Source organism: Ambystoma mexicanum, chromosome 1p (assembly GCF_040938575.1).
Source record: "Ambystoma mexicanum isolate Mex_15411 chromosome 1p, UKY_AmexF1_1, whole genome shotgun sequence".
Taxonomy (NCBI): Eukaryota; Metazoa; Chordata; class Amphibia; order Caudata; family Ambystomatidae; genus Ambystoma; species Ambystoma mexicanum.
Window position 1 is genome coordinate 362008138 of NC_090921.1, and position 25895 is coordinate 362034032.

At 48.4% G+C, this 25895-nt stretch overlaps 1 protein-coding gene across 2 annotated transcripts in view; it reads left to right on the plus strand.

The window, feature by feature from the left end:
- ANKLE1 (ankyrin repeat and LEM domain containing 1) overlaps positions 1-25895 on the plus strand; it is a 220754-nt gene that overhangs the window by 160567 nt on the left and 34292 nt on the right. The gene's annotated exons all lie outside the window — the stretch shown is intronic.

The following is a 25895-nucleotide window of genomic DNA, read 5'->3' on the forward strand; positions in this document are numbered from 1 at the left end:
TCACCCAGTCCTGGGATCTTTGCTGGGCCAGACCTAACCGTCGTTGGAAGCCTCAAACCCGCAGCTGGTGAGTCATATACAGCCAAGCCTGTGAAGAGCCTAGTTGTTCCCACCAATTCCCTGTCCTGTGGTGTCTGTGGCATTGCAAGTCATGGTCTTGCAGTCTATTTGCCTTGTCTCTTTATGCACCCATATCCCCTTTGACTTCCAGTGGATTTAAAGCCCTTAATTTAAAAATAGCTTCCTTACCGAGCCAAAAGCGGGAACTTTGGTCCGGACACCTCTCTTCGGCCATCTAGGTCCTGGTAGTCTACCACTCCATAGCTGGAGAACTAACTGACCTTGTTACATTGACTTTTCTACAAAAGCTGCTTAATAAGAACACATACCTATAAGAGACTGAACTCCTTGTGCTAATGTTTTAAGGTATACTAGCCATTTTAAGACCTGCACATTTCTCTTAGAAATTTTATTTTCCTTCACTTTAGCTATTGAGGGTGTGTATTTCATAGATTCCTGGGTGGATTGTTAAAGTGCTAGGTAACCCATTTTGTTTGAGCTTTCTTGCCAGTCGTTTGTTGATTTTACTTCTTGCTGTGCTAATACATAGTATATTTTTGTGCTTACCTATGTGGATGTCTGTTCCAGAATAGACTTTGCTCTTACTAACTGTACTTCACACCAGGCCTACCTCCTCCTGAGTTTAAGCCTAATTGCTTAGCTACTCTGCATTGAGAGTTTGGTGAAGGACTTTAAGTTGACTTATACCACGCACCTTTACCATTAGCATGTTCTCCGGGCGCTGTGGTTATATAAGAAAGTGGGTTGGGTAGGTTTGTGAGGTAAGAGGGAGTAGGATAGATAGTTGTGCTTTTCTGTTGATGCGTGTAGAACCAGGAGAAACTGGCATCTGTGCGGTTGTCTAGGTGTTTGAATTGTGCGCCTTCGGGTGTGGAATGTTGAGGAGAATTCTCATAAATGATCTAATTCCCTTCACCTTGGAGACTCCCAAAAACTTTGCTGGATTTTGAGGACAAGGCTTTTTTACCTGGAGTGTGTGGGCTTTCTTTCTCACTCTGTCATGTATTTTGATGTGTTTTATTTATGATGTGTTCATTTGGTTATGGAGCCTGAACATCTCCATAGATTATCTTTTCATTTTGTGTCACACAACACCCTCAGTGCAGTGACACAGGGTAGCCTTTTAGGCTGTCCCAAGGTTTAAATACCTTCTCTAGGATAAACTGTTTCCCAGAGAGAGTAAAGTGAAATTGACTTCACTAGTCTTTTTAAATTCCTAAACCCAGCACACCCTATCTTACAATAGAGTGCTGTAGGGATTACTTAGTATCCCCTATGTCTAGAAACTCATGTAGCAGTCAAATGCTACCCTTTCCTCTCGTTTTACAATGAACTACCATGATTGTTCCCGACCACCAACACCGGTAATGAAAAATCGCGGGAGCCATGTTTTTCAAGATGGCGCCTGAGCCCCCTTTGTTTAAACAGGTCCCGGTCTTCTTTTTTCGTCGTTTCTTTTTGGAAAGGTCCTTCTAGAGTTTGTCTCTGCACGCCAAACCAGGTTTGGTCCCTTTGTTCCTACGCCTTTGGCGGGCTTCAAGACTGAAGACTGCCTCTGGCTCCCGAGAGTTTGAGGTGGGCAGGAAGTGAGGGAGGTGCCCGAAACTCCCTGTGCTTAGTCTCCTAGGAGACCCAAATGGACTCTGGCGTGATTGGCTGGCTGACTGTCCGGCAAGGACAGCCATCCTGCTGGGTGAGTGACAGCTAGGCTGGAATGAATGGGAGAGAACTGAATAAAAGGCGAGTCTCTTGGGATGGAAGGCAGAGTCGCTGGAACGAAAGAACCGAAGATGAGCTTGAAGAGGATGGCTGCTGCAACTACTGGACTGTTGGTTTGCTCGGTGAAACCCTGCTGCAGGTCCGAATCGCCAAGTTCACCTCGACAGAGAAGCCGCTGCAAGGACGACTTCTCCCTTTGAGTTGGTGGGACCAATAAACTCGCCACAAAGCCACCCGGATACCATTCTTGGAGCTGGGTGTATTTTCCTCATTGTGCTGCAGGAAACATAATAACCAGGGAGAGGGACATCAGTTTGTGTGCTTGTCTGCAGCTACCGGAATTGAAGATTTGCCAGTTGCCAGCTTTTTGACCAGTCCCAGTGCAGTGCAGGAGTCCTCCGACGTCCTCCCTCTTGTCCCCAAGACTGAGGCTCAGGAACAGCGAGATCTGCAGGAACTGCCAGGAACCGAAGTCTTCAGCTGCATCTTTTTCTTCATTGTAAGGTACTGTGAAAACCTGATCGAGAATACTTACCTCTCACTGCGAAAGTGCTTGATACTTTGGATATTTGAATACTTGTGATTGAAGACCTCTGTGTAACAACATTAAAGCTCACATTCCCTCTTGAGATGAGCCTGGCTGCTCAGCAACGCTACCAAAACTGTGTACTACATTATACCAAAGGTTGATTTTGCTTACACCTGTAGTCCTAGTTGTGTGTAGTGGTCCCCAAGGGAACTGCATACAAACGTTGCCTAACATGGGGGAAGACACTTAATTACCTCAACTCAAGCGGGGCCACCACCTGAGTAATGAGTGCACGTTTTGTACGTAAAGCAAGTTTATTGTATAATTGTCCGGTGAGCAGTAAGATGCTCCGCGGGACCAAACTAACCCAGGTCTCAATGAAACACATCAGTTGATAGTTTATACATTTCTGCAACCATTAAAACACTCAGATAATTTATTGCAATCAACACCCCACATGTGATTGGACAAAATCTCTAGTCCCATCTTCAATTCCTACACTCTCATTGGTAGCCGCTCTCTTCTAGTCTAAAGAATTTCTAATAAGTGCCAACTCGCCCGCAGGCCTCAGGGCGCTACCAGACGGTACAAACAAGAAACATGGAAAGAGCAAAAAGGTGGCCATGGAGTAACAGTCACAGATCAGGCGGGAAGAGAGGGAGGCCTAAGTTCCTCCACCATCAAACTGATGGGTTTTACATGCTTTTCTAAACTGGGCAAGTGAGGGAAGCTGCCTGATGGAGAGGGGAAGATCCCCAGGCTTTAAAACTCAGGTCTCCACACCTCTTAAGTACAAAGCGTGGTTGCAGGAGGAGATTCTTGTTATTCAACCTCAAAGTTCGCCGGTGAGGCAATCTTCTGACCCGTGATTCAAGATAAATAGGAACAGTACCTGAAGGGGCCCCTGAGGGACCCTTGGATGTGGAAACAAGGCACAGTCACCACACACGAATAGATACGCCAGACACAAGGTTCTGTTCCCAAAATCTAGGCTTTATTGCAATATAAAGTAGTCGCAGTTGGCCAAGTGGTCCCACTCCCCGCGACGTGTGTCTAACAGACCTCTGGGGATGCAAGAGAGCGTGAAACGTACATCAGTTACATATATACAAACGGAGCATCTTACAATCAGTAATGACACATTTGATGCCGCCCCCAATTCATTTCTCTTTGAATTAGAGCCGATGATTGACCAGTGTGACAAATATGACACCTTAGACCACCATATTTAGTAACGGTTTGCAATTTTCAATTTTACAGACACCATTCTTTATTTGCGAGAACACAGCGTTTCTGTTTTTCATGGGCAAGCTGCGCATAGGAGACTGGCACATACCAGACTTCTCTATCTCTTAGTTTCGCTTCTCGCTCTAGAGGTCAGCCCGCTCTCCGGGGCCTCACTGGGCTCAGAAAGGGGGGCCGTAAAGAAGATCATAATTCAACTCTTTAAATGCTAGTTTCGTACATTGCTATTCTTTCAGGAGACTAGCTGGCATTCGTGTACTGATTAAATGCCTTGCTCCCCGTCTTCAGGGATATGTGAGGGAGGGAATCGGGCATTTCTGTCTGGCTCTCCATTGTAATGTTTCAACATGTTTCTTAGCCTTAGACCATTGAAGCTAAATACTATCTGCAGCAAAGCAGTTTTACATGAGGCAAAGTGGCAACGTTAGAGAGAGCAGGGAGAGAAAACAAAATGGCGATTCTGGTCATCTTAAAATGGCTTCACTCTAGTTGAACTAATAGCTACGTAATAACTAATGACTAATGAATATATATTCTTACACTGTAAATGAGGCGGTTGGTCTTCGGCCAACCAATTATCATTCATTTCCGGACCCTCAAGGGGTGTTTGGTTTTTCTGGACTGACAAACCCTCCTCTTGGCCGTAAGCCAAATGTCTCATCCATACATTGCATCCTCCTCCGACCAAGTATTTGGATTAGATTCGGACTCTGATTCAAATTCAGACTCATGTACACTTTTTTTTTTTTAAATCTGTTTTTATTGTTTACATTGTACCAGTAACGTGGTTACTCAACAAAACAACAGTACAATTACACCCACCCCACCCTCCCTCCCCCTTTCCCAATTGTCCGGACCAAAACGTAATACACCACAAGTTTCAGCTCTGTGATTATTGTGAGTCATTTGTGTCTTCGCCAGAGGAGCCTTCTGCATTGGGGTTGAACAATGTAACAATTAGCGCCACCCATTGTAGTAGGTCGTCCGAGGTGTCCTGTCTTTGTTGGCTCTGGGCCATCTCCCAAGCAGCTGTTTCGGCATTCGTCCATTTGCGAAGGTCTTCCCACCATGTTGACAGGCACGGGGCCTGAGGGCGCTTCCAGTTCATGGCGATGCGTCTCTTTGCAAGTATATACATTAGGTCTTTTAGTTTATTGAGTGGTCTATTCTTCTTGCTTCTGGGGTATCTGCCGAGGATACATGCTTTTGGCGTGTGTACCTCCAGGGTGACGTTTGCCTCGGCCACCTTGGCTTTGACCTGAACCCAGAAGGACTGTATGGTGGGGCATCCCCAGAACATATGTGTCATCCCTGCATGGGGTTCGTTGCATTTGGGGCATCCCGTACTCATGGCTCCGCTAAATCTGGAAATGTCTGGTGTGAGGTACGCTCTGTTCATGATGTAGAATTGAATGAGTTGGAACCTGGCATTCCTGGATACCTTCTTGTGGTATACCATTATGTCCCCCCACTCTTTGTCTTCGAACTTTAAGCCAAATTCCTGTTCCCACTTTTCCTTACACTTAAGGCTTTGTTGGGTGGTGCTGTCTAGCAGTGTTTCATATATTCTGGAGGTCTCGTGGCCCCCCTCCGCTGCTCCGAGCAGGATCTCAATGCTTTTGTGTCCGGTATCCAAGTTCTCCATTGTGGGCCAGCGGGCTGCTAGTCTCTTGACCACTGCGTTGTGCAGTAAGAACTGTCCCATGTGGATCCCAGAGGCTTCATGTAGCTCAGTAAAATTTAAGATTCCCTGGTCGTCCACCAGGTCGCCCAGGGTGGCGATGCCACTAGGTTCCCAAGTGTCTCTTATTATCCTTTGACTTCCCGGCCAGTTAGTCATGATGGCAGCTATCGGGATCTGTGGGGAGTAGGGGTCCGGAAGCATTGCGGCCTTGCAGGTTCTTTTCCATATCTGGATACCTAAGAGGATCAAGTACGAGTAGGTTCAATCCATAGCAGGCCCCTGAGTAGCAGTTGCGTGCTCCTGGCTGCAGCAGGCGAGTGTCTGTTGAGGCCTCATCGGCCATCCATTGTATCACGTGCTTCAATTGTCCAGCTAGGTAATACAGTTCGAAGTTAGGAACCTTGAGGCCCCCTTTGCCATATGGTCTCTGCATTGTTTCCAGGGCGACTCTGCGCCTTCCGTCTTGCCACAGAAATGTCCTGCACAGCTTGTGTAGTTCATTGAAGAATTGTCGTGGTATGTTATATGGTACGTTAGTGAAGAAGTAAAGAAGTCTGGGTAACGCCACCATTTTTAGTAAACCCACTCTGCCTGCCACCGATAGCGGCAGCCTGCTCCAGAACTCCATTGATTTTGCCAGTCCTTCCTTTGCCCTAACTGTATTCAGAGCGTGCTCTGTCTTGGGGTCTCTGTGCACCCTAATGCCCAGGTACTTAAAGGAGGAGGGTTCCCATTTCAGGGCTAGCTTGGGGAGCACTCCGGCCCCTTCTCCGCTCAAGGCGGCTAGGGGGAACAGGCAGGATTTGTTCTGATTAATCTGGATCCCCGTATATCTGTGGAATCTGTCTAAAGTTTCTAGTATGTAGGGCAGTTTGTGTGCAGGGTTCGTTAGATAGAGGAGCATGTCGTCAGCGTACATAGAAATCACGTGGTTCTCCCCGTCTACCACTATGCCCCCATCTCCATATTCTTGTCTTAAGTATGCTGCCACCGGCTCTATAGCCAAAATGTACAGCATGGGTGATAGGGGGCATCCTTGCCTAGTTCCCCGGGATAGCCTCCATTTGTCTGAGAAAGTGTTGTTGGTGCGTACTCTGGCCTCAGGGTTGGTGTAGATGAGTGTGACCCACTTAATGTAGCTAGGCCCTATCCCCATCTTGGACATGGTAGCCAGGAGCCATTTCCAGCGCACTGAGTCAAACGCTTTGGAGGCATCCAAGGACGCCACTGCGCATTGCGTTTGTCTACCTTCGGTACTGTAGATGACATGGTGCAGTCTGCGTAGGTTTTCGGTGATGGTTCTGCCGGGCACATATGCCGTTTGGTCTTGGTGGATCAGGGTCGGGATGACTTTCCGCAACCTCATGGCCAGTATTGCCGTAAGTACCTTACTGTCTGTGTTTAGTAAGGACAAGGGTCTATATGAGCCGCACTCGGCGCTATCTTTGTCAGGTTTTAAGAGTGGTATGATGACCGCCTCCCTCATGGTACTAGGTAGTTGGCCTGTTTCGTATGCCTTGTTGAACACTTGAGAGAGTAACGGGGCTAGTTCGTCCTCGTAGGCCTTGTAGAACTCGCCTGGGAGTCCATCCGGACCCGGCGCCTTCCCAGAGGGAAGCGTTCTAATAACAACTGCAACCTCTTCAGGGTTACTGGCCCTTCCAGGGATTCCGCTACGTGTTCCTCAAGGTGTGGTAGTCTAATGATGTCCAGTACGTCCTCTATTTCAGTGTCTGTAGGCGGTGGGGTGTCAGTGTAGAGGGCCTGGTAATACCCAGCGAATGCGTGGTTTATGGCAGCTTGTGAGTGCGTGTCTATGCCGTTGGCATCGCGTATATGGCAGATGGGTGTTCTGGGGGTTTCTCGCTTGTAAAGCCACGCAAGTAGCTTACCTGGTTTATCACCGAGGGCGTGGTTTCTCTCGGTGTATTTGGCGTAGCTGAGTTTTCCGAGGGCCTCCCAGTGTTGTAGGCAGGCCTTCTTTAATTCGATTATTTTGCGTACGTGGGCTGGGTCTGAGGAGGCTATGGATTCTAATTGGTTCACCTCTTCTTTGGCGCTTGCTAACTTCGCTGTGATGGATTTTTGGGCTCCCCATGTGGTGGCTATCATTTCCCCTCTGATCACTACTTTGTACGCTTCCCATGCCGTGCTGATGTGCTGGACACTGTCCATGTTCATCTGCCAATAGTTCGCCGTGCATTGTCTAATCTGTTCTTGGAATGCCTTATCTAACAGTGCTTCGCCTCTGAGTCTCCATGTGGGTATGGGGGGGTCGGGGTGCCATTATCACCGGTCAAGTCGCACAGCGAGTAGAGCGCTCGCTTTGACATCAGTGCAGAGCCTGCGAATGCAGGTTCGAATCCCGGCAGCGCCAAACTCAGCGTTTCATCCTTCCGAGGTCGATAAATGAGCACCACACACCGTGGGTAATAATAAGCAGCGCTCAGATACCTGAGGGTTCGTAGCGCTATATACATGCCAAATTATTATTATTATTATTATTATTATTATTATTATTATTATTTTATTATTATTATTGTCCAAGAGGTAACTATGGGGGAATGATCCGATAGCACTCTGGCCAGATATAGCGTGTCCTCGAATGTGTCCAAGTGTTCCTCGCTCACCAGTAAACTGTCAATTCTAGTGTGTACCGCGTGTGGGGGTGAGTAAAAGGAGTAGACTCTGCCCTCTGGGTGCTGAGCCCTCCAGAGGTCTTGTAGGGCGTATTGTTGTAAGAGGGCTATCAATATTTTAGCGGTAGGGGAGGGGCGGGTATGTTTACTATCCGATCTGTCCATGCGTGGATCTAGGGTGCAGTTGTGGTCCCCACCCCATATTAGCATGCCGTCTCTGTCCGGACTGAGCCGGGTATATAACGAACGGAAGAAGACCGTCGCGTCGTGGTTGGGGGCGTATATGTTCACCAGGCAGAGTTCTCTGCCTTCAATGGTGCCTCTAAGCAAGGCCATCCTACCTTCGTTATCGATGTTCGTGTATGTTAGGTTGATGGGAATGGAGGGGGCGATCCATATCAGTACTCCACGTGCGTAGTTGGAATACGTGGTGCCTATCAGGGTTCCTCTCCAACTCTTAGCCAATGCTGCTAGCTTTTGTGCATTCAGATGGGTCTCCTGTAATAAGGCAATTCCTATCTTGTGGCGTTTAAGGAAGGTGTGGACTCTGTGCTGTTTAATGTAGCTGTTCAGGCCCCTGACGTTCCATGACATGACTTTGACTACGTTATTCATAAGTGTGGCGTGTGTGTGGGTATGTGGGTGGGCTGTGTAGTAGCGTCGCCCTCTGGCCTATCTGTATGCGGTACGGTGGCTTGTTCTGGCAGGAGCCCCTGCTGACTCTAGATCGGATTGGTGGTGTGTGGTGATCAAGGTGGTCCTGGACTTCCCCTTTAACTAACTGAGTCGGGATTTCAACAGACAGGTTCCCATCCCTATGAACAGTAAACTTGGCGTTAGCCGCTAACAGAACTAGTCTAGCGGGGTTCCCCCCGTTCTGACATCCCTGTTTCCGCTCCATTAGACCTACGGTCTCTTGGTGCCCTACGGGCGGGTTAGTCACCCAAAGAGATTCGGGGGTGCGGGACAATCCCCTTGGTAGTGTCCGATACCAAGCGGTGCCAATCGGCCAGCTCCAAGACACTCAATGGTGCCACAATCTGCAAATTGAGGTTACTTCATGTGCTTTCTAATAAGGTGGTTTCATTTGGCTTCCCTGGGGATGCCATTTTCTCGTGTTTTCCGTTGCCTTCCATCTGTCGGGAATCTGCTCCCTATCCATCCATTCGTTTATTTCTGCCGGTGATTCAAAGAGGTGCGTTCTATTGTTTCGGATGACCTTTAGTCTGGCCGGGTACAGTAGCATGTATCGCAAGCCTGCATCTTTCAATCTAGCCTTTATGTGGGCGTATTGAGCTCTACTCCTCTGAACCTGGAGGGTATAGTCCGGGTAGATTGCGATTTTGGCGGAGTCAAATTCTATGCGGCCACCGGTCCGTGAGTGGGCTAGGATCGTCTCTCTATCTTTATAATTGAGGACTTTGGCAATTATCGGCCTTGGCGGATTCCCAGGTGGTGGGCGTTTAGTGAGAGACCGATGCGCCCTTTCGATGGTGAACCCCTGAGACAATTTCCCAGCTCTGACCCCCAGCAGCAGCAGGTTCTCAACGAAGTTCGTGGGGTCATTTCTTTCTGTTCCCTCCGGCAGTCCAATGATCCTGATGTTGTTGCGGCGCGCCCGCCCTTCCGCCTCGTCCGCCCTGTCTTCGAGGTTCTTTACTTTTTGGGCTAGGGCGTCTACCTCTCTCAAGAGGTGGGTTTTGGCTTCAGTGTTTTCTTTTACCTGAGACTCTAATGCTTCTGTTCTGCCTGCGATGGAGCGCACGTCTTGTCTCAGCAGATTCAAATCAATGGCCACGGCATCTATTTCGCCCTCCATGGTTTTTTGGAGCGCCAAGATGGCTTCGAGTAGTTGCGAGTTTGTGGGTTCGGGGGGCCCCTCTTCTGCAGCCGCCGAGGTTGTGATCGCGGCATCTGGCTTGGTGACGCCTGTGGCTGCAAAGGCATCCATTGTTGTCTGCCTGTGCTTGTTCCTGGCGCCTTTTACGGACATCTCTCTGTGCTGGCGAGCTTGCAATGGTTGCCAGTGGTTCTGGAGTTGGGGGTTGGGAGTTGGGGTCGGGAGTGTGCACCGTGGCATGGCTCTTTCACGCGTGGCCATGCAGTTCAGTTCAGTGCTAGTGTGTGCGCCGTGGTGCTTAGCAGGCTTATTGCAGTGGTCTTTGTGAGGGCACCAGTGAGCGGCAATACTGGAGTGCCGGGTGGGGGTGGGTTGCGGTCCAGGCGGGCCCCTGATGCCGGAGCTCAAATCTTGCCCCCGCGACCAGCACCGTGGCCTCGAGCTCAGCCGGCGGCGGGGTACGGCCCCTCCCCAGGGTAGTGTTGTGGGCCTATGCCGGTCCGCTTAGCGGGGGGGCTGTGGGCTCCCTCAGTTGGGCCGGTCACGAGTTGATTATGTGCCCCCAGCCCTTCTTCCACTCCGTACCTCGCAGTGTGGTGCCGCTCTCAGGCGCACTCGATCTTCGGGTCCAGGCCTTTTGATGTGTGCCTCCGCCGTCGGCGCTGCGGGCCACGCGCCGGGGAGGCACTCGGGGGCGGACACAGTATTAAGCTGCCGGTCGTAGCGCTGCGTGCCCGCCGGACGGCAAGGTCAGCTATCCGCTTTCCCTTCCCAGGTCAGCCTGGCAAGCCTCCTCTTCCGCTCTGCGGCGCGGCGCTCGTCTCCTCCGCCGTCAGCAGGCAGCCGCCATTTTCGGGCGCGCACTTTCCACCTTCGCCACGGGGTTTCTCCTCGTTGGAAGCACGCACAGGTCTCGGACTACCGTCGGAAGGTCAGCAGACGGTACTGAGGCGATCCCAGGGTTGCAGTTGTAGTTTACTTCAGGTAAGATGCAGATTGTAGGCAATATGATGGGCGCATCAGCGGAGCTGCAACGAAGCGCGGCTTACTCACATGGCGGTTGGCCACGCCCCCCCTCGGACTCATGTACACTTGTCTCCTCGTTATTATTATCAATATCAATTGCCATGAATTCTTTAATGGTTTCAGATTTGTTACTATGGCGAGTGCTTGATTTAGTAATGTTTTTTCGTTTCATCATTTGTACACGCTCTTCGCTAATTTCAGTACATATTATGGGGAGACAATGTATGCAACAACATGTCACGAATATTCCTAGGATTGCTGCTGGGATTGCAAATAGTTTCCATCCCCAGGATCGCAACACTTCCCAGAACCAGGAGCTTATGTTCAATTCCCAACCGCCTTCAGGGGGGTGAAGATCAGAACTTAACACATGCAATTTTCTTATCGCCTCAAAAATCGTGGGGCAGGAGTCACTTACAAATACGCAACACGCTGATCCCACAATTTTGCAAACACTGCCGCGATCAACTAAGATTATATCAAGGGCCATTCTATTTTGTAGTGACATTAATCTAATTCCTTTTTCTTCAAGAGTCATATTATCAGTGGTTCCATTTATTGTTTCTTCTAATAACCTAGACAGTCGTCTTATGGTATAAGAGTTTATCGCCTGGCCCCAAAATGGTATGAATGATTTTGCTATGTCACCTACAATCAACCCGTCTTCAATATTACTGCGAGGTCGTGACCTGGTCAATTTGGTTATGTCTGATGTTTTTAAAAGAAAAACCCCAGGAAACAGAAATCCCAAATAACACGTACCTCCCCAGTTCCTAGGTAACCAAGGATATGCTTTTTCTCCACATATGAAATACACAGGATCTCCCACATATATTGGTTCCACTTCTTTATCAAGGAATGCTATATTTCTGCATCTGGTAAATGTCCCTACCTGGAAAGAACCCTTTTTCTTTAAACAGAATGGGACAGAATGAGGGTTATAATTCACTGTATATGAAGGGGGTTCTGCATCCTTATTCCCCTGTGGGTTCATGTGGAACGTGATCACAGAAGTTTTATAAGGTACAGACAATCTATCCTGTGGCATTATTGCTGGTGTAATTAATTGTCTTTTGTAGAACATGGAGCAACCCACCGGTTTCATAATCACTTCCTCGAATTCATTCATATTTGTTTTATCTAGTTGACCAGTTTCACTTTTGTTCCATTTCCCATAATATAGGGCACTCAGAGAAGCATAACATGCAGAAGTTAAGGGCAGGGGCTGTACATACCATCCTATTCCCTGACCACCATGCTGCGGCAGGTGGGCACAAACCCAACAATTATTTTTTCTTAGGATTGAGTGTCATATTCATTATTAACAGCAATGTGTTGTTCCCATATCCTTCCCTATGTTTCTCTTCCATTGGGGCCAAGGTATAGGAAATCACATGGACTGGGCTTTCCGTTGTGGAAATGTTCATCATAGGCAAAAGTACCACAAGAGGGTGCGTTTCTTCTAGGTACCATAATACTGATATGGTCAATATTGGCACTAACATATTCATTATACACATTATTATGGTTAGACCCAACATACAATTCTTTCGCCCATGTCCTTTTTTTTTACCATACTATGTACTACGTTTAACTCTCTAGCAGCATTGGTGCAGGAGGGGGCAATTGTTCGTTCCGACATTCTTCTCTCGTCCTTCTTCTTCTGTTGTGCTCGTCATGAATATCTTTTGTTCTTGTGCTTCTTAGGATGTTGAAAAAGTTCAATCAATGTCTACAATATTTTTATGCCAGTTTTCTGTCTGCCTGTATTGCCTATTCATCTGGCAAGGCCTCCGTGCATTTTGCACATTGCTCTAGGATTTCAGAGCAGTTTCCTTTGTACCACGTGTGCCCCGCTTGTTCACTCGGGTTCCTGACACATGGATTTAACACTGAGGAGTTGCGTTCTGTGAGCTGTCTAATTTGCACAACTCTTACGCCACCCTCCTCTAGGCCTCCGGTTTCCACTTCATCCGAAAATACGAAACAGAGGCAAGAAATTCACCAAGAGATGAAAAATGTGACCACTCCTTCTTTCTGCTCCGCAGGTTGTACCGATTTGCTCCTGGTACTGTGTGATCAACAAATAGTGTGGATGCACTTCCGGTCTCGAGCTTGTAGTCAGCCTGGGGCACAATGGCAGATGATGATGGGTGCCCAGGTGACAATGCAGTCTGTGGCGTAACAGAAAATGGTGGGCGCCACAGAGGTATGTGCTTGATGTCGGCCAGCAGAGATGCAGAATCTGCTGGGCAACGTTGAGGCACTCTTTGCTCTTCTGTTTTTATGCAAGGCATTTGTACACCAAGCAGGATGCTTTAAAGTGAATCCTTTGCTTGGATCTTAACTAACATCTTCAGCTCATGTGTAGAATACACCCCCTTTTAGGATTTCTCTGTGGCAGGTCATGATATCATCAATCAGTTAAACATTTGTATGCAAACATAATTCATTACTAGTAATAACTGGCCTAAGCCCTTTTAACCTTAACTCTTAATTGCACATGGTTCGCATAAATACTTCAAGCGATATGGAGAAGGCTGAGTAAACCAGTTCTTCTTTGAACTAGCGAGGACTATCTCATCCCCCGTTCCCTGTCTCCATTGTAAAATTCTAATATAACCAACGGCAATTTCATTGCACACTGCACATCTGAAAATACAATTGAAACTCCTGGGTTTCAATTAATTTAGCCCCGAGCATTGAATTACCCCATGTTTTTACTACTGGTCAAAACAAATAGGAAAACCCCTCTGTTCAAGCTCCCATGCATTCAGTAGATTACATCTGCTGTCTGTGATACTTATCGAACCATAAAAGCTATGGTCGGCTCCTTCAGCTGAGTTGCCCATCGCTAAGGTTGTAGTTATTTCTTCACCCATCCTCTGGCCTTTGAAACTCTGCAGAACCAGTTTCTGAAAGTCAACCCTTGGCTGCTGTGTTTTAATTGGTTTATAAAAAAGCCCACTACATGGCGATTCATAAATCCCCTATGTTTTCTCAGTGTGCATGCATGTCTGGCAAATACTGTCTTTCTTTACAGTGGATGCTAGCAGGATAGGCCCCTTTCTCGCATCGACATTATAAAAATCCCTACTGGATACTCCATGGTACATTATGTCTGAATCACGTTTTTATTTGGTTTGGCGGTTTTAACATTTTATCTTTCTGCGCGCATGTGGATCTAATGTGTATCGGTTCTAATTTTAAAAAGTTACACTAAAAGTAACATATCCCATCCATTATTAACTAAACTCGATACATATGAAATTGCAATGTTGTGCCCAGTTTGCGGCACCCCCAGTCAATATGGCGTGTGCAATATGAACCTTTCGTGCTTGTGGGGACCCTTCACGACCCCCCCTAACAGGGGTTATTGTGTCCGGAAGGGCATTGTCTAGTAAATGGGATGTTTCTTTGCAGCAGTGAGTTTTTAGGGTGGATGTGTGTTTGTGTGAGGTGAGAATGTTCCGTTGTATCATGTGTGCTAGGCTGGAGAGGAGCAGGGAAGGTTAGTGGTTGGTACGGTGTGTTTATTTTATAGTTGGTTCCAGAATCTGTACTGCCATTTGGCCCCGTTGGGTCCCCGTTTTCTGAAGGTGAGGTGGTCTTCTGTCGTTCTCTCCTTCCGGATTGAATTTCATAGGTTGGCAATTAGACATGGGAATGTGGTTGCTCCGAATTTGCTTTTCTCGTTTTGTTTCTATTTGGGTATTGTTGCTTGGTCTTATGTTTCTTCCTGGATGGTAACGGTTGATCTTGGCTTGGAGGAATTCGGCTCCTTGTCCGTGTAGTGATTTGTGGGCGATACAGAGGGCGTTTAAGTTAATGCACCGACAACAAGTGGCAGTAAGTGGTTGTCTGTGGGTCAAAACATGGGCAGAGCAGTCTTTCCATAATTGGATTCCTTCAGCTGTGGAGCCTGCTACTTGGCGTTGCAGTGGTTTTGTTAAAAACCACCAAACAGCGCGCAGCCACGTGTGGACAAGAAGTGTCAGTGGTTGCCTGGGGTAGAGAGGGTCCGGAACAGGGATCGTGACCTTTATCCCAGTTTACTCCAGACACAGCGCCTCCCCAAGAAGCTGCATTGTGAGTGGCGTTGAGTAGCTGAAACGAGGTATTGGCACCGGTCTCTGCAACACTGAAAATCCTCTTGATAACTACACCACTCTTACACAACCAATTAATTGGCCCCTGTGCTTACAGACCCCTACTAAATATGCCAGGTTAAATGGTTAGCTGCTCAAGGTAATGACTCAAACGCGTTTGACTATTATTGAGCCGAGCGATACCGGGTCTGTTATTTTGCCTGCAGCAGCTACTCCATTGAGACAGGGCAAGAACGCCTGTGGAAAAATAGCTGCGTTCTTTGCCCCAGACATGGAACAAAAAGGGGATGACCAGTAAGGGAGTGCGAACCAATCCATTGTTGATATTGACAGTGATTCTCTCCTTGCACTATGTTACGATCTTCAAGGGGTAACTCGAGCCCCCACGTTCGTCCTCCCCCCCTCCCCCATTCCCTTTCCACAAGCCTTCAAGTAACTGCGACAAATGACCCCGGGTGTCTGCAACCCCAAACTTATATCCTGACACTGAAGTACACCAGTTGGATAAGGAAACAGCTGACTCATGCCACCGGAGTATGACCAATACCTGTAAGCACAACAGCCAACCTCAACTCTGGTGTGCTATAATTCACTGTAAAAATCCTTCTTAAATTATGCAGACGTATCCACGAGGATCTAAAACGGGGACAAACTATTATACATCTGACAAAACTGTTGGAGCAGAAACTGGTTCTCAGTAAATCATCTTTACCCCCCACCCCCAGTATCGTCGAGACAACCAGTAGCCCACCAGCGAATGGAAATTTCAGGTTCGGTATCCCATTCCATCTGAGCTGAAACACCCTTGTGAACTCCGCTACTGTCACCATTATCACTCAAAAATTAAAAAAACAAAATCAAGAAGGGAAAAAAAGGCAGCAGAAAAACATGGGCACTTTAGCCAGCTGGCTCATTAAGGAGTCTCCTGTAGATCAGGTGAATGGGCCGAACTAAGCCCTACCGACCAGTTTGCATGCTTTTCTCCTCCCAGAGATTTAGTCTAATAACCCAGTTGTGAAAAAAGGGTTACCAAATGGAAATTCCTTAACTAATTGAATACAAAGTATCATTACAGGGTCAATGCAAGTCACACCAGTCCATGACTCACAAATTCTTACTATTGGGCCGGTCAACCCTACACCATATCAGAAGCGCTTAAACCGGCTGCTGTGCTGAAACTACTTGAGAAAATTCCTTCCCTAAAAATCCTTAACACTACAGACTTTGATTTTGTTGAGCAGCTAGGCCTGAATGGGGGAATTGTTGTTTGGCTGAAACTGCCTCCCTGGTCCGTACACATCAATTTACTGAGCTCGCTTGACTTCCTATTGTTCATCAAGGTCCCAGATGAAATACCGTCTACATGTTGCCAAAGATGTACAAAGGACCATAAAATGGGGTTAAAAGAAGTCAAAATTGACATTGGTCTCTCCCTTTCATCTTCTACAAATGTTCAAGGTTGGGAATGGCTTCCTATGCAACAATGCATGACCTCTAAATGAGGCGTAAAGTTAACCTGCTGGAACACAAGAGGCTATCATCACTTGCTCTCCAAAGTGGGTTCTCTCTTGCTGTTTTTGGAGCAAAATATCTTTATGTTGCAGGAGACTTGGTTGTCTATCCCGGTGTACCTCGACGAGTTTAATAGCTATCGGGTCCAGCAAAAAAGACCCTCTGGGTAGGCCTTATAGCGGATTTATGATTGGGATCAGACAAACTTTATGTTCAAATTCAATAATTGCCACTTCTGTGAATGACAATGAAATGGCTGCAGAAGTAACCTTTATGGCTGGTATAGAAAGTATAGAAAGTAAATATGCTGGAAAAAAAACTGACTCCAACAAATAAGAGTTCACTTCAGCTTCAAAAACCTACAAACTCACCAATTCCACCTCATTCAACCACAGAATTGCCTATGCTAAATCATGTCCTATTCGCAGGAACCTCCTCTCAAAACATCCAAAAGCTAAAAAACATCCATAATAACGCCCTCAAAGCTGCCCTGAGCATTCCCAAATGGGTTCACATTTCAGCAGCCAGGAAAGCTACCCACTGGCTACCCATCCGCAAACGGATTATCTTCAAGACCATGTCCAATACGCACAAATGTATATCAAACACAGCTCCTGCCTTCCTCTCTCAGAAAATCATCAAAGCCCAATCGTCACGACCCACCAGATCTATGTACGCAAATCGCCTCCAGCAGCTCAAAGTAAAACGCATAAGAGCCAGAGGCTCCAGCTTCCCCTTCATCGAAGCTAAACACTGGAACTACCTCCCGCCTGCCCGAAGAGCAGAGCTCTCCCATGGGTTTACCGGAAATCCCTGAAAGCCTGGCTATTTGCCTAACAAGCCAAACGCTCACTATGCAGCCCAGTATGGCCTCATCCCTACCATTGATTGATTGATTGATTGTTTATGCTCATCTATGTATCATCTGTAAGTAACTTGTCAGTGTAACAGCGCCTCAATGCTTATGGGTTGCTGCGCGCTATATACATTAATTAAATCAATTAATAAACATATTCTCTTAGTAAATGTATGCGACCCCCCCCTTGGGGGCGACTTTACTGAAGTCCTCTTTATGTACATAGATACAGTGTGTACAGATTGGAGAGGCGACTACATTAGAGCTGCCCCTGGGTGAAGCCCAAGTAACAAATTATTAAAGGTAGACTCTCTAGCGACTCAGATCTTTGTATGCAGTTGTCTGTAGCCAACATTGATAAAGCCACATCCGTTATAAATCTTACTTTGCCTTGTAGGCAAACATTTAAAGCAGACACAGCGGAAGAGATCAAGACCTGTCTAAGTACACTAGCAATTGATGTGGCATCCTATAGCGGAGACCGGGTGTTGCTTGCTGGTGGCAGCAACAGCAGCAGCAGGAAGCCATTTGACATCGCAATTCGTAAAGCAAAGACCTCGATGCATAGATGGGTCAGGAGACTACTGAGCTCTCCGGACCTGAGAAGCAGTACGAGATGAACAGAATTAAGAACCGCTACTGAACTTGGCTAAAAAAATTGGAAATTCTCACACAAAAAGGACCTGTAGCAGCAGATGATGAGGGCTCTCTGGGGTTAAAAATACACGTACAATATGCCAATTAATATCTTTAGCCAAGGGTCCTGAGGAAACCCAGATTATATATCCCATTGGCAAGCAGGTCTGGTTAGGTTTCCTAGGGGAAAAGATGAACAATCACTTTACTATCCCCACTTTCAAGATGCAAAGAACCCCAAGCGCTGGCCTATAGACACCTCCCGGTAGGTTATAATAGTCGCCATTAATAAATTGAAAGACTCAAAGGCCCCAGGCCCAAATGGGCTAGCAAAGGTAGTCCTTAAAGATCCTGTAGGCTGGGCCTCCCTCCTGGAAGTATTGTTCGACAAGGTTTCAACTGAGCACACTATTCCGGTCTCTTGGCAGTAGTCTGTACTGATTCCAGTCTACAAAAAAAGGAGACCTGGAGTCGCCTGGAAAACTGCAGACTGCTGTCCATGTTGGATGTAACCAGTAAGTTGATTTCAAGCCTAGTATTTAACAAGGTCCAGACCTGTGTAGAGTCTAACATCCTCCATCATTTACAAACGGGTTTCCAACCAGGTTCTTCAACGATCCACATGTGATTGTTGGATCGTTTTGATGATTGAATCCACGCAAAAGGATGCTCCAGCTGTATATGTGACATTAGTTGATTTTAGGTCCGCATTTGACCTAGTAAACTGGGCAGTGCTATTGGATAAGATGAAGACCTTAGGCTGCCCGGGTTGGCTGTTAAATAGAATTGAAATGCTCCATCGAGAAATTGGTGCTAGATTCTGCTTCGATAATGATGGTACTGTAACTTCAACACTGCAGATTATCAGGGGAGTCGAGCAAGGTTGTGTGCTGGCTCCCCTGTTCTTTACTCTCTACCTAGTAGACCTGCCCGAATGAATGTTCGCCAGCTCAAATTGTCCCCCAAAGATCGGGAAGACGAGGGTCGCTAGCATTCTACATGCTGACAATCTTGTCATTTTTGACCACACTCTATTGGTTGACTATGTAAAGAACGAAGATCTCGTAATTAATGTGGAGACGACTAAGATCTTGCTGATCTCCTCTAATAAAGTCAACAGAGTTGTCCTAACTTCTATGTTGGGAACTATTGATTATGTTGATCACTATCTGTATTTAGTATTAGAGACGAGTGCAGCGATTGATTACAAATACATTACAGGGACAAAGAAAAGAAAAGCCAGTTTGTTAACCTACCTTTTCTGCAAGTTTGTGTTCCAGACTGGAGGATACTCACTCGACGGAATATTAACCTTAAATAAGCAGTGTTTCTGTCGTACCATTTTATGCTGCTTAGAGGCACTGAGAATGAGAGATCTTAGTTGCTTCAGCCGAGTGGAGGCAGTTTTTTGGAGGAATATCTTGAAACTCGGGCCCTCAGTATCAATGGAATTCCTGAGTCTGGAACTAGGGCTGATCTCATGGGGGGGTGAAGGGTAGAGAGGAAGAGGGGAGATTCATATCTAAAGTCCAAGGCAGCCCAAACAGGCTCCCTCCTTGAAAGTCCTGGGTTCCAGTTGTGGGAGGGATCCTTTTAACCAAGGCGATGGCTTTTAGGATCTAATGTCAACATTTAAACAATAAATTGGTTCCCAAACTGGAAATCAAGTGGTGGCTATGAAGTGTTGACTAGTTTAAGGCAAAATACAATTTGTGGGACTGGAATAAAAACCATGATCACATTTTCACCGTAAAAGGATATCAACATGTGTCTAAAGTAGTGCATGAGTACCAGAGACCACAATCGTATATTATACAGAGTTCTAATTCTGAAATCCTCATCCTCATGCTCTTGTGCTTAAGTATAGATCAACTCCCCCTACTTACCGTCCTGGGCCCCCAGTTGGAATTGCAGCCGGACGAAAGATACTTGCGTGCCTGTAACTTACAGGGTTCCCCGAAACTGCAAAACACCTATTTGCAGAGTGTATGTACTTAGGTTCATCTATTTGTGTGCCTATGAGTCTTATTAATGATTACGACTCAATAAAATCAGCCGACATCTTTAACTATTGTTTGAACTCTGACTCTGTGTCATTGCATTTGACTGATGATTCTGATTTTAAAAAGCTGGCCATGGGTAAATATTGGTCACTTTTTACAATCTCATCAGGTCAGCTTGGTTCTTCAGGGCTTACTTGGTTCTTCCTTTAAAATATGTATTGATATGCTTATGTAACTTGAGTCTTAATTGGGGTGGTAACCCCTTCCACGTATGTCAAGAGCAGCTCAAGGAATCCGAGTATAAAGTCGTTTTATTAGCTCTTGTAGACCAGTGCACAAGTCCTTAAGAAATAATATGGGGGGAACTCATTAACATATTCTTTTTTTTTTTAAAATATTTTTATTTTATTTTAAGATCAAACAAACACACTACAACTGTTTCAAAACATAGAAAGCATCATATTCCAGCACATTTTCATCAAAACTCCCCAACTCCCCCCTCCCCACTTAAACTAGAGCCGATTCTCACATGTCGTTTACGGGAGCATCATTGGGTAGCACAATACTTGGGCAGTCATCATCCGGGTCCTTTGTTTTCGTTGTCACCCTGGTGAGGGTTTGCCAACGAGGCACCAGTTGCCGCCAGGCCAGCTTCAAACCAGACTACAGATTCAGCTTCCGCCCACCTCAAGAGGTCCGTCCACCATAACTCCACCCTAGGTCTGTGGGCCGCCTTCCAGCCCATGGCAATCCTACGTTTGGCCAAAACATAAGCCAGGTCCTTTCTCTTGCTTATGTGTTTCAAATGCCGGGGTCTAGGAAAAAGCCTAAGCATGCATGACCAGGCCGATTCCACATCCAGCACCACCCCCCCCACCTGCCAGTTTCGTCTTGACCTCGTCCCAAAATCTATGCACCTCCGGTCAAGCCCAAAACATTTGTAGCAGTCCCGCATTCACCTCCCCACACCTGGGGCATTGCTGCGTAGTTGGCCCCCCAAACTTTGCAATCTTCCCGGGGGTTAAATAATCCCTGTGGATAACGTACAATTGAAGCTGTTGGAATCTTGCGTTTCGGGACACCTTTTTGTGGTACCTCTGGGCCCGTTCCCACTGCCCATCCGTCATGGGTCCTCCCACCTCCTCCTCCCAATCTTGTCTCAATTGGAGTAACTCCTTCCCTGCCCTTACTCGCAGGAGCTCATATATCCTCGATATTTCGTGCCCGCCCTCTGATACATCATACATGGTTTCCAGGGAGGCGTCTGGGTCTTCCGCTAGCACTGTCTTAGGCCATCTTTCTTTTTCACAAGCCTAGTGTAGGTTATATATTGGCCACCATGTACTCCTGTCTCTTCCTGCAACCTCTGAAAGTCCACTGCCTCCCCTTCCTGCCATATGTCCCCGAGGGTGGCTAAGCCTACCTGTTCCCAGTATCTGCGGACCGATTCAAGTAGTTGAGTCACTCCCGCACAGCGCCGCCAAAGGGGCCTGCTGGGAGTACGGCTCCGAGTCCCCCCCAATCTTCCATGTCCTGTGTCAAATCTCCCAGCCCAGTCTCAGTAGCTGCCCCTTGCCCACCAGTTTGTCTCTGCACAACCACACCACTTCCATCAGAAAGTATGGGGCTGTATCTCCACGCAGGAGCCTGGCTTCCGCCGAGTCTTCAGCCGAGAGCCACCTGGCCACGTACTGCAGCTGCCCCGCCAGGTAATAGAGTTCAAAATTAGGCAGGCCTATTCCCCCCCCCCCCCCTGTCACATGGGTTCTGGAGCTTCCATAGAGCAACCCTATTCCTAGAGCTGCCCCACACGAAACCCCTGCACACGCTATGAAGTTTCGCGAATAGGCTCCTAGGTATCGGAAACGGGACGTTTACGAAGAAGTGCAAAAGTCTAGGCAGGACCAACATTTTGAGCAAGGCCGCCCTCCCCATCATGGTCAGGGGCAATCTGGACCAAAATACCATGCTGTTCTTGATCCCCTCTATCGCCTTTTCCATGTTATGCTTGTGTTCTGCCTCGACCTTGTGGTAAATGTTTATTCCCAAATACCTAAATGTCACGGGCTGCCATGGTATTGGCAGGACAGGCAGCCTCTGCACCGGGACATTCCTATATCTGCCCAAAGGGAACAGACTGGACTTTCCAGGGTTCACCGATATGCCTGAGAGGATAGCGTACCGTTCTATTACCTCTAGCACATACTGTAGGTTTTCCTCTGGGTAATGCAAATAAAGAAGCATATCATCCGCATATAATGATATCAGATGTTCTCCACTGGCAGTGCTTATACCCACCTCCCCATATTGTTGTCGCAGGCATATTGCCAGCGGCTCTAATGCCAGTATATATAGCATGGGTGACCAGGGGCATCCTTGTCTGGTCCCCCTGCAAAGTTGCCAAGAATCTGAGACTGTGGACCCTGTCTTGACCCTCGCCTTCGGGGTGCTATAAAACAACTGGACCCATCTGAGGTATCCAGGTCCCATTCCGTACCCCTTCAGGATCGCTTTCAGCCAGGGCCATCGTACCGAGTCGAAGGCCTTGACCGCGTCTAACGACACTATAGCCAGCTCGCCCGTGTCTTCCTCAGTTTGGTCTATGACATGGTGTAGCCTCCTGTGGTTATCGGTGATGTTCCTACCTGGAACATATCCCGTCTGATCTGGGTGTATCAGTTTCTTAATCACCCTCTTCAGTCTATTAGCCAGCACCGCCGTGAGTATTTTGCTGTCCTGGTTAAGCATGGACAACGGTCTGTAAGACCCGCACTCCACGGCCGGCTTGCCTGGTTTCAGGAGTGGGATGATTACAGCCTGACGGAGGGACAATGGGAGTTCTCCCTGCTCCTAGGCCTCGTTGAAAGTGGCAAGCCCATCCGAACCCGGCGCCCTGCAAGTGGGCAAGTTCCGAATCACCACCTCCAGCTCATCCGAGGTGACGGGTGCGTCTAACTCAGTGCGTTCTAGATCATCCAAGGTGGGCAGCTCAATGTCCCCCAATGTGTCCAGTATGTCTTGACACATATCCTCCCCCGTGTCCTCATACAAGTGTCTGTAAAACTTAAGGAATTCCTCATTTACCTCTTTCTGGGTGTTGCATATGCAACCTCTCTCGTCCTGAATCTTACTAATCACCGAGCGGGGGGTCTCACTCTTATACAGCCAGGCCATCAGTCTGCCTGGCTTGTCGCCCCCTGCGTGTATATCCTCTCCGTATATTTCCTGTAGTTGAGCCTGCACAGTCTATCCCAGAGTGCGCTGCAGGACAACTGTAGCTCCTCTACTTTGGTTCTATTACCATAAGTGGTGCTCTCGCAACGCATGAGATCCTCTAGCTCCCTTTCCACCTCCTGGAGTTCCCTTTCGACCCCCCCCCTGTAGCCACTTAGCTTGGGAAATGGCTACCCCACGCACCACCACCTTAAACGCTTTCCACAGTGTGCCCACAGAGCTTACGCTTCCCGTATTTATATCCCTCAGGCCCTCCTGAAACTCCTCGTCCTGCAGAGCGTCGGTCCTAAGTCTCCATGAAGGGATCCATGGTCGTGGGGGCTGGTGTCGCCAGTCTACCACCAAGAGCGAGTGGTCCGATAGTACCCGGGCCTTGTATTCTGCCCCTTCTATGTCTCTCACCATCTCGGCTGTTACAAACATGTAATCTAACCTTGTGTGCAAATCATGTGGCGCTGCGTAGTGTGAGTACTGTCTATCCGTGGGATGCAGCCTTCGCCACGCATCCTCTAGGCCTAGGTCTTTCAGTAAGGTACTCGGCGCTTTAGCCGCCGGTGCCGTTTTTCCTGCCCTGTCCTTGGACCTGTCCATTCTGGGATCTACGGTACAGTTAAAGTCCCCTCCCCCCCCACACTACCGTACTCCCTGCCAGGAAGCCAAGTTTACCGTAGAGGGCCCTAAAGTAAGCCGCTGTATCATTATTGGGGGCGTACAAATTTATGATGTGTACTTCTGTTTTCCAAGAGACCCGTTACCACCACCATTCTACCCTCCGGGTCCACCGTAGAATCAAGCACCCGAAACGGCACATGGGGCGCCACCCAAGTAATAACTCCTCTAGCATATGCTGAGTACGCCGCCCCCACAACAGTGCCCTTCCATTTCCTCCTGACCACCTCCAGCCTTTCCCTAGTGAGGTGGGTCTCTTGCAGCAGGGCTATGTCTACGCGCATCCTCTTTAAATACATCACTTTGTTACGTTTAAGGTAGCTTTTGAGGCCCCGTACATTCCAGGTCACAATTCTGAGATTACCCGATGCCATCCGGTCGGTCTATCTCCATCCCATCCCTTCCCATAATGCTCCCTACGTAGGGTCGTTCCCTGGCTCTTTCCCTTCTATTCACGAACAGTGCCCTCCTCCCCCTTCCCCAACTTCACACCACTGCACACAACTCCCTCCCCTCCCTGCCAACCTACAACGATAGCCCAGCACCATCCCTGGATCTCAGGCCTACCCACGTCTGGACCCGTCTCGTGTCTGAGAACGAGGACCCTGCGGGGTGTCACCACTCTAACAGTGACCAACTAAATATACTACTATTGGATGCAGAGGTTGCTCCCCAGGAGCTCCCAGTCGTCTATTTAGGAGAAGTGAATTCAACGGGACCCGCCGGCAGATACCGTGACTCCCCCCGCCCCCCCACAAGCACAATATCATACTATATTCCAGTCCCAATGTCATAACTATGGCCTCACGGGCGCCTCTGCAACGTGCTACTTATCTCCAGCCGCTTCTGTCTGGGCATCCGATTCCTGAGGTCGACCTTGCATATCCAACCATTCCATCGCTTCAGTCGGCGTCTCAAAGAAGAGGGATCTGTTCTTATGAAACACCTTTAACCTGGCGGGGTAGAGCAACATGTAGCGGTGGCCTGATTCTCTAAGCCTCCTCTTCACCGTTCCAAAGTTCGTTCGACTCCGTTGTACGAGCAGCGTATAATCCGGATACGCCGTTATATTCGCTGACCTTCTTTCTATCGTGCCTCCTTTCCGGAAAAATTCGAGAATCTTCTCGTGGTCACGATAGTTCAAGATCTTCGCGATCAACGGCCGCAGGGGGGCTCCTGGGGCCGGTCTCCTGTTCAGGGCCCTATTCGCCCTTTCGACCGCGAACCCCTGGGACAGCTCCCCGCCTGTAATCTCCTGCAAGAGCATAGTTTCAACGAAATCCGTGGGGTTCGATCCTTCCATTCCCTCCGGAACCCCACTATGCGAATGTTGTTGCGCCTGGCGCGCCCCTCTGCCTGCTCTGCTCTGTCCTCCAAATTGCCCACTCGTTGCACGAGGGCATGAAGCTCCTTGGCGTGAGTATTGCACGCCTCCGTGGTCGGGGCCAACTCCTTCTCCAGTTCCCCAGTGCGCTCCGCAATCGTTCGCACGTCCTAGCGCAACAGGTTCACCTCTTCTCGGACCGCTCCGATCTTAAGGTTTAGGCCCTCTTGCAGCTCTTTCATGGCCAGGCCCAGCTTCGTCTCCCAGGCCACCTTCAAGTGGGCAATTGCCACCAGCACCTCCGGGATAGTACCCGGTGGGTCCATCGCCGCCGCGGGGGCGTCTTTGCTCTTGCCCCCTTCCGCGCCCGAGGGTGACCTAGCATAGGCCTCCATCGTGGGCTGTTTGATCTGGGGTCGCACCACCTTGGAGGACATCCTGCTGCGTCGGTTGGGTCCGCGCGCCCAGCTGTATCTTCGGCGCTGCAGAGTACCTCACAGGGTTCACTCGCCGGCCCCTTCACAGCGAGGTTCTGCTGAACCCAGGTTCACTTTGCTAGCCCGCCACGATCCAGGGCCTCCTCAGTGGGGGCTCGCCCTTATGTTCTTGCCTTCAGCCAGAGGCGCTTGCGACACGTCTATCTGGGTGGGCTCGCCCACGTTCTGACCAACTTTGTCTTCCTCAGCTCCACGGACCATTTATGGCCCTTTGTCCGCAGGCGGCCATCTTGGGTGCTGCCCTTTCATTGCACGACCACCACCTTCTTCGAAGTCTAGTTGCGTGGATATG